Source organism: Photinus pyralis, unplaced genomic scaffold (assembly GCF_008802855.1).
Source record: "Photinus pyralis isolate 1611_PpyrPB1 unplaced genomic scaffold, Ppyr1.3 Ppyr1.4_LG3a, whole genome shotgun sequence".
Classification (NCBI taxonomy): Eukaryota; Metazoa; Arthropoda; class Insecta; order Coleoptera; family Lampyridae; genus Photinus; species Photinus pyralis.
In genome coordinates this window covers 9283802-9294000 of record NW_022170509.1, presented here as the reverse complement: position 1 = coordinate 9294000, position 10199 = coordinate 9283802, and the positions used below count along the sequence as shown (strand labels likewise).

The following is a 10199-nucleotide window of genomic DNA, read 5'->3' as shown; positions in this document are numbered from 1 at the left end:
TTCTTACAACAGTTTTTTTCTTAATATAAAATATCAAGGAAGTGATACCATCTTGATACCAATTTAAAATGAAGGTACCTACTTAGGTAAAAATACTTTGACGATTTCGTTAACTGCAAGGTCTAATGACAATCGCGTTATTTTAGTTACAAATGCTGCTTTTCTTAAATGTCTCGCTTTAGATATACCAGGTGAACCAAAAGTATTGGGGGCAGTTTAAATTACTGAAAAAAACAAAAACATTTTAAAGTTGGTAACACGCTAAATGCCATTTAGTTAAAAGCAGTGGCAGATCAATTTAATGGATAATCACAATTAATTAATTAAAGAACATTCATTTATCAAGCATAAGTTTACAATTACGCACTTCTTCACATCGATTGTTCAAAATATCTACCACTATATTTGTTGAACTAAGTGTTCTGTACAAACTTTGTATAAAAGTGTCAAGGAGTGAATGTTTTAAAAATAATTGAAGTTGTTGTATTCTATAAAAAATTAAAAAGCTTGTCAATTTGTATTTATTCAATATCTTTGATTTAAACGTGGATATATCAAGGTAAGCACCAGGGTACAATTTTCACAATATTCAAGAAACAGTTGCAGTCGACCAGTCATGTCTTGAAGTACACGTTCTTACTGAGGGAATAAATGGACTAAATGGTAAAAACTTATATTTTGGTTAATTTTCCTTAGGGCAATCGATTAAATATTTATAACATTCGTTCATCAAAAATGTATTCCAGCAATGGCCTGATGATGACTTTATCAGTCGAAATCGATTGCCCTAAGGAAAATTAACCAAAATATAAGTTTTTACCATTTAGTCCATTTATTCCCTCAATATTATAAACTTATAAAAAATGGAGCACTACATCAAACACACACGTTCTTACATTGCCGGTGTGATGTTTATTACCTCTTCTACGGTCGCATTCTGCAAGAGAGTGCAAGCGATTTTGGAAAATGTGATTCTTTAACGTAGGAAACAGAAAAAAATCTAGTCGGGTTAAATATGGCGAACGGGGTGGCCATAATCCTCTGCTGATTAAACAATCATCTTGCTGGAAATATCCTTGTCTCAGTTCGCCATCATGAAGTTGATTCAGGAACGTATGCAGTATCCAGTACGGTACCTTTCTGCAGTAATGGTACATATTGTTGAAAAAAATTAGCCCTAACATGCCGACCCATACCATACCAATTTTCAAAGGATGCAACATGGTTTCTTCGAAATTATGGCGATTTTCCGTTGCCCATGTCCGATAGTTTTGACTATTCACATAGTCTGATAAATAGATCCACGCTTCATCACTCATAAAACTTCGTTATTGTTTAAATGATTATTAAACCAGCGGCAATAGTTGCGTCTACTTTCGCAATCTCGTGCATGCAGTTGTTTGACAATCGAAAGGCAAACATTTAGAGATCTTTGTGCAAAGTTCTGTGGCATGTATCGTATCGTCCTGTAACGATAACAAATAAAGATGTTATCGACGTTATCGTTTCTATTAAGTTACACTTACCAGCTTGATTCGATAGATCGCTAGTTGATTGATTGATTTATTTATTATCCCTCTCTTGTTCTGGGCCCTCAACAGGCTTGTGCCCAATTACAGAGTGACCCGCATAATGCTTTTTAGAGGTGCCCCTGCAGAAGGTTTTAAGTTGTTCTATACTACTCCGGTATTTACCTTACGAATTAGAAAAACTGCAGGAAAACCTAATTCTGAGTAGCCGGCTGAATGCTCGCAACTGGTCTAAGGTAATTGCCATCCTCTGCCACAGATGAAAAATTCACCTCAATCCAGGTTCGAACACCCGACCTCCGGAGTTATAGCCCAACGCTCTATCATTGAACAACAAAGTCGGATTTCTTAGGGATCCGCTCCATACGTTGTCGTACATCTTCGATCGCTTCCACACTTCGAATTGATGGACGGTCTGTTGGTTTGGCCCTACAAATACACTTCTTATTCCCAAACCGTTCGATAATTTGGTGCTTATGACTAACGAAACAACTGAAGTGGTGGTCAAGACCTGCTTCGTTAAATTGATGAAAGCAGGAAAGCAGGTGTATGAGCATGTATCTTCTTCTAAACGTGTTACGCTACAATAGTGCGACATTAATATGAACGCATTATGTTCTAGGGTAAAAGTCATTCTCGATTCTAACTAAAAACTGGGATTATATAATCCTTATAAAGTGTTTTCTCTTATTTACGTACCTTTGCAAAATTTTTCACTTGCAGAAGCTCTAAAAAGAAGTGTTTGTTTTAAAATACAAGGTATGTGGTATAGAGACAAGAAAATAAAAACACTTGTAAAAAACAGACGCCAACGGATTGTTGTTACTCTACCTTAAGTAAAAAAACACTAAAATTTTAAGCGCCAAATTCAAACTGCCGGTAGTCATTTTGGATCACCCCGTACTCAATTGCAAACGATGCATATTCCGAATTACGATAAGCATGGTAGTTTTCTTTTTTACCAATTTTCGAATAGATATCTGGGTTAAACTTAAGTGGAAGATATAGGATACCATGTATGTGCTTTATATGTATTGAACACACAGACAAAACCGATCACTTCAAATATTTACAAACCTGATGCTCCAGGTACAAGTCCAAGTCTGTTGTTTGCTTACTGATTTGAGTCTGACGCGATATGAAGATAGCATGTCTTATGTGAACATTTCAAAATCCTACACCATTGAATCCCACTTAGTATCTTGTTACCACCTTTGCTGCTTATTTTCAAAATAAAAATATAACTCGACTATACGACTTTGGAAATTGTGAACACACCTCCACAGATCAGGTACAAACACTATTTGTCTTGCTGAATTTGCACTAAGTTAACTTTATTGAGAGTTTGCATACTATTTAAACCTAAGATATACATACAAGGGAATATAAAAGAATGCCTGGAAAATAATCAAATTTATCATTAAAATATAAAACTATCTTTACGTGTAATACTCTTTGCCGTTGAAAATTAGAGCTTATAATTCATTAAAGAAAAAAATCCTTTTAAATCTTGACTTTTACGTTGTACTTAATGCAATGAATATTTAATTAATTTACTTCAAAGGTATTTTAATTGCTTAAAATCGTTAGGCAATTCCTTTGTGATATAACGAGATGCGGTGTAGCTAAAGGTAAAGTGAACTAAAACTGGACTTTAGCTTTGCTCATAGTAATTTTATTTCTCTCTTTTGCACGTATTTAACATTTTAACAAACAATTTCTAAAATTCCATGCGATTAAGTACCTAGATATTTTAAGGTAGTATTTTATGATAATATAAGAATATTCGTTTGCGTCACTTGATCAACTGATCACTTGATCAAACTGTGAATTTAACAGAACGTAAAATTTATACCATGCGTTATTGAATCAAACGCGTAGTTTTTTTTAACAGATTTATTTATGAACGTAACCCCCAGGGCCGGCGCTACAATAAGGGCAAAAATCCCATTTGTCCTAGATGGCAACATTCTGGAAGGCATCATTTTAAACATAAATAGTCTTTATTTTATTCGGTTCGGTCGATACACGACGTCCTTTATGCTTGCCAAACAGGTCTTAGCGGTATATAGATACCTACTCTTCTAATATTGTTGGCTCTATCTCTGTTTCTGGTGATTGAAAATTGATGGTTATCTTCGAATTGATGGTTCTATCTCTGTTTCTGGAGGCCAAATTTATTAGAAATCGTCTTTTTTCCGTCATATACTATACTGCTCCAATTGTTGCATGTATTTCTGTTTTTTGTGTTTGAATCTTAAGAGTCTTCTTTACCTAAACGCAACTTTTTTACATTATGGTGTATAGATGATTATAAATTATAGTTGCAAGAAACAAGATGATATTCTTGCTTAGTCAACTCCTATTTTGGTCCTCAGTTAGATCCCGCCGACACTGTGCAGCGGCGCCACAGATCTGTGGCGGCGCTACTTGCTACACTCAAATTGTTGATTTACCGCCCGCCAAGATACAGACTTTATATACAAAAAATATGATTTCATTTTTTGGGGTAATGTTTAGAAGTAACTTATCTAGAAAACTGTCGGTTTACTTTCTCCATAAACCGTTTTGATCGAGAGTAACAAAATAAAACAGATTAGCGCAATAATCGGTGCAAAACACCTAATCTTTAAACAATCGGTACTCCAGTTGCTATAAACTTTTTTAAAAAAGTAGCCCGAACATTTTGTAGATAAAGGTCTAAATTTATGAAATAGTTCTTAAAAAAAGTTTTTTTTTAAAAAAACAACTTGAGTTTTTATGGCGGGCGCTCTTATGGAAATTTAAATTGGGTGCAGTGGGTACAGAAGACTCTTAATGTCTATTAATTTTTTGGATTCTACAAGTCAAAATTTGATCTGCGAAAACTTTTTTCTTTGCTTGATATAAAAAACAAAGTAATGGGCTATAAGCTCTTCGAATTCATGCCTTTATCTTTGTTTCTGGTGGCCAGATCTTTTTGTTCATAGTTTTTTTGGGTTCTACAGGGCGAAATCTGCTAGAAATGGTAAATAGGATCGGACAGTATTAGCAAAAGCGTTACGATTAGATAGACACAATCCAAACATCATTCATAATACATGAGACTGAAATAGTGAAATGTATTGGTGCGGACAAGCAGTATCCGCACAAACGTACAACCTTAAAACGTAATTTCATCGTGTAATTACAAAAACAAACAAGGGAACCCGCGTTTAATAATTAAACCTAGGTATCTCCTTTTTGTTTGGCTACTAATTGTTAGACGTTGATCTGATTTCTCTTCCTTAATGAATTTGCGTGACCGGCTCTGTAATGTAATACAACCTTTCAGCTTTTTCATCTACACACAGTTTGGTAGAAAACGGTTTTTACCCGGTATATACGGGGCTATTGTAATCAAACGAATGCTCTATTATGTTCTGCTTAAAATTTCAATCTTAATAAGCTTTCATTGTAACCCTAACTCAATCTTCAAAGTATCCATAAAAACTGCGGGGCATATAAAATAAATATTTTATGTTTCGTGTATATGCGCGATTACGACCGAATGCATGCATTTTACATGAATATAAACGGAAGTCATGCAGTATACGGCATTTTTAGTTTTACTAGGGGTACAATGGGATGTAAAATATGTCTACCATTACTGACACTGTAGTTACGGGTTTATGGCTATGATCAATAATTAATATATGACATTGTTGCCTAACGGTCGGTTTCTCTATCTTCTAATTAATCAGTTCGACGAATAAAGAAGGCGTTTTACAGTAATTTTCAAGGATTTTGCATGGAAACATTGATTTATGTTATTGTTATTTTTTAAGAGTGGCAACAAATACAGAAGCCTTTCCATGAGGTGCTAAAAACCAGAAACAATGGTTACAGTGTGTAGATCTTGGCCCGGCCCGGCCAAAATAAACCATACACAAAACACCTTAAACCTAGCTATAGGTAAAATAATAAGTTTTCCGTTGCACGTCATTAATTTTCTGACGTCGTTCTTATGCAGCGTTGACAAACATTTAGTATACGATAGAACTATTTTCAAATCATTGTATCTACTGCTTGCACATTTGACCTACTAAGCATGTAGTATCAACAATTTTAGAATCGCTTTTACGTGCCTTAAATTACCTTTAAATTGCCGCCATAAAACCACACGTTTTTTTATAGTACCCCACCCAGTACTTACTCATAATTAATATATCCCTACAATCTTCAAAACTTGAATCAAATAAACATTAACACAAGAAAATTATACAAAAATAAACCCACCAGATAACCTATATAGGTTACAAATCTTAACTTTATATTCAGTTGTCATGAAGTACAAGATATTTACGTGTACAGGAATGTAACGATTATCAATTGCTTACAGGCGATCGACTTTTTAATGTTGGATCTTAATGTAAGGATTAACACTTTGAAGTACCTACATACTGGGAAGTTAAGTACCGACAGCAATTTCGAGAAATTCATTAATACTTTTCAGTTTTCTACATGGTTTAAAGGCTTCACAATTTACATGTCATACTTGACCATCAAAGCCAGGGGATAGTATTTTGCAGTAATAAGTCACTTTTATGTAATTATTTTATAATCTTACAATGTAAATAAGTACAAATTACTTAATTTGCAAATTAACAAGAATCTTCTGTGTCACTCTCACTATCTTCCCCTAAATTTATTATAATTGGCAGTATATCTTGCATATCTAACATTTTTTCTCTTTCATACCATTTCATTATTTCACCTTCAGTGTGTTTGATTGAATTTTTCCACATATCTGGTGTCACGACATTAATTGCTTCTTGCCACATATTTAAACAATCAGCCTCTGTTCTCCCATCTCTGCCAATATGTTTATTATAATAAGTTTTTGTTATACCCCATATTAAATCTATAGGGTTAAAAATACAACGGTAGGGTGGAAGGCGCAACACTTTATGACCATATTGTTCCGCTAATTGGTCCACAAAATATGTTTTTTCTGGTTTAATTCTGGAAATTAATGACAGACGGTTCACTTAAATTTGGAAGCAATTGATTTTGAAACCAATGTAAGAAATTCGTCTGCTTCATTTCTCCGTGATAATCACCACTTGAAGGTATGAATCCTTTCTCATTTCCAGCATGCAGAATTATTTGTCTGTAACATATTTTTTGGTATAATTATTGTTACCGCTATTAATAATAAACCAACCGCTTTCCATCAGTTTTGATAGTTTTCACACTTCTTCCATTACTATCTTGCCATGAGCGTTGTATAGTGCCATTTTGGAATATCAACGTTTCATCAAGAAAAACAAATTGGTACAAATCTTTTTCCTTGAAATCTTTGTATTGGCGCAGAAAACGAATTCTTTTACTTGCCACATGGGGTAGTTCCATTTGACCTCGCCTGGGCTCGTTTTGTTTCCATTTAGGTAAATTCAATTTCTTTTAGCACTGTTCGCAATGATGCCAATGAACCATGAAAAATGACTTTTTCACGAAGCTGTTCATGCACAGATGCCAATGTAACATGCACTTCTGCAACTCTGATTATACAAATTGTGAAACAAAGTGTGATCAACTTACTGTTTTCGTACATTTTATAAATTGTGTTTCTAATACCATCGACGTTTAAATTAGATACATTTGTCACAGGCTTAAGGCGATGACGATTCTTTGAAGGCGATTTCAACACTTCATTCTTCTTCACTGCCGCTGATATGGTACTGACCGTGGAGATACTGATACTTAAAACTTGTGCCACTCTCTACGATAATTACTTAGTAGAATAGGTACCTAATGTAAAAATTATGCTCTTGTTACCTCTCTTACTGCCGGCAAAGGTAACAAGGGGCCTCCATGGTCACGCTCTTGTTCAAAATTCAGAATTAAAGACGCTACCATTTTTTTAGTAGTGCTATCCAAATTCTTCGTCATCGTAATAAATAAGGCTTCACAGTACGACAAAAAGTTGTTCTGAAAAGAACAGTTTGGTTTGTGGAATTGAGAAGCTTGATAAAAAGGCACGAAACTACGATAAACTAGACGATTCGAAGCACACGCAAGGTGACAGAATGGGTGACAGATAGCAACATAACCTTAAATGCATAGTACAGAGTCACGCCAACGTCGCATTTCTGTACCAACCGTATAATTTCAAATAAACTTTTTTTAACTTATAACAATCAATGAATAAAGAAATCCCATTTAAGTATTTAGGTTGGTATGTGAAATTATTCCAGTAATGACGTGCAACGGAAAACTTGTTATTTTACCTATAGCTCTCTTATTAACATTTTCTCAGGACACATATGAATCCTCGTACAATGCGACAATGCGAAGTCCAAATTCTACGGCAAATAATGGCTACGATCAAATTCTATAAATTCCAAAAGGATCACTTACGCAAATTTTGAATACATCTGAAATAAACTTTGGGTACGGATCAACAAAATTTATCATAATTACCACCACAGGCAACATTCATTCTAAAAAAGAAATCAAATTAATTAAAAAATTCTAACAAACAAATTAAGGGGGGAGGGGGGAGTGGAAAGGTTGATATTTTTAACAAGAAGAGAAGTAGCTAATTAAATGGTGTTAATTGTTGGTCAGAACTTATTATTAAGATGCGACAAATTTACTGTAAACTCACCGTTCATTAGAAACGTCCCTCTGTAATCTACGCGAACGATCATAAAGGGTGGCATGGCAGCATTCAGTCTGAGGACTCTCGAGGGTCATGTAAACAACCGTCGCAACTGATTAACCGCGATCATCGACAATGAATTAGGTAACTCACCGGCGAGAGTCAGCCCCGAGCTGGTCCTGAGCGCTTCTGGACCTCTGAAGACTCTGATTGGTGATTGGGGTTGAATGCTTCGTTGGAGATGCATCCTAAAGGGTTACACGCGCGCGCACGTGTATTATTAACGAGCTCTTAGCGAGTTTATAATTTTGCGGTGTCCGTCCGTCCGTCCTTCCGTCCACTCGCCCGTCCGTCCGTCCGTCCGTTAGTTAGCACGATCACTCAAAAACAAATGGACCGATTACGATGAAATTTTGCAGATGGATTTTTTAGCAAATTTTTAGATCGGAGTTCTTGAATTGGCAATGTAGCTCAAAAAATAAAGTAGGCCCTTTTGACATCTCCGTTAGATATGAACCGAATTGCATGAAATTCAATATGCGCATAGCTTTAGCCATATAAAACACAATTCCAAAAGTTGAGCCTAATCGATCAGCATTCACAGTGCCCTTTGCGCATCTCGATCATTTACAGACCGAATTGCAAACTTTCTGATTTATGAAAATATTAAATGAAATTTGATACATAGCCTCTTGGAATAAAAGTAAAATTAACCCCAGTTTCAAAATTTGGTTTTGTTTATGCGCAGTGCCAACTTTCTTATTTATGGAGGCATCCAAATGAAATTTGATTCAAGGAATAAAAGCAAATGTAACGCAATTTTCCAAATTTGGTTTTGTGTAGGACCTGCAGTGCTAACTTTCTTATTTATGATGGAAGCAATTAAATGAAATTTCATACATATACACTTTAAATAAAAGCAAAACTAACATCAGGTTTAAAATTTGGTTTTGCACATGCTCTAGCCATATCCAGGAGCTCGTTTGCTATATTATATTTGATTAATTTATTTAGGATACACATCCCGCTTCGGTCTTCTAACTAGGACCCTCGGTCAATAGATCAACCACCGTCGCTCTATGCCACTCATTGGTCTCCTCACTGCTTTACTTAGCATCCCTTACGATCATGACCAGAGCGCGCTACCTTACCACCACTACCTTAACACGATCCCTTAAGACCCTTGCACTCATCTCTGCAGAATCTCGCGACTTGACCAGTCAGCTGGTCATATTTATTAAATAGGGGTTGACTTGACATTTTACTTTTCACAAGAACTACTATAAAATGTCGTTCTTACACAAAGTAGACTATAAGAAAGTCCGGTTTACACACCCTGCACCATTTTGTAGAGCTTAACCGGGAAGCGATCGCGCCCGGGAAGTGTTATTTGTTTCTTGATACCTTTTCAAACAGAGCAAAGAAAAATAAAAACGAATATGAGTAATTTCGGTTTTTCTAGATTATCTCCGGAACTGATCTGACTTTCCGAATTTTTAAAACATCATTTAACTAAGCTCTATATTAAACGTTTCTACCACAAAAAATTTCTATTTGCCTCTTTCCCGTTCTGGTCACGTCTCTGGATACTTTTTACAGCAAACTTATAGAGAGTGGTACTGATCTGAGATTATCATAAAAACAACTTTTTATAGTGATGGTTTATATTCGACACAATATCTTAGTCCCCCCATTTATCCGCCTCTTCGGCTACTTTTATGCACTTAATCTTCAGCCAGAGAGGCAGAACTATTATTATATATATTAATATATTAAATATATTTGATTTGAGTGAAAAGATCTTTTCGTAGAGAAAGTGAAATTATGCACGCACAAAATTATAACAAATTAAATTAACGGCTTTGATATGTTTTGCATATTTTTTGTGCTATTGTGGTAGTATCCAGGATTTTCCACTAGAAGAGAGTCGCAAAGCTTTAATGTTAAAAACTATGGAGGGGCATTTAGGAAACTTGAGTATACAATTCCGATACTTTTTCTTCTGTTGTCTTGAGAAAAATGTAGGTTCAAAATTTGACACTAAA

At 35.1% G+C, this 10199-nt stretch overlaps 1 long non-coding RNA gene across 1 annotated transcript; it reads right to left on the bottom strand.

The window, feature by feature from the left end:
• Window positions 1–6168: 6168 nt before the first annotated feature.
• Window positions 6169–7609, bottom strand: LOC116165698. The gene is made up of 4 exons (XR_004144187.1): window positions 7329–7609; window positions 7092–7272; window positions 6715–7043; window positions 6169–6660 (listed from the first exon to the last, which is right to left on the bottom strand). It is a non-coding gene; the product is annotated as an uncharacterized LOC116165698 (long non-coding RNA).
• Between the last annotated feature and the right edge of the window lie 2590 nt (window positions 7610–10199).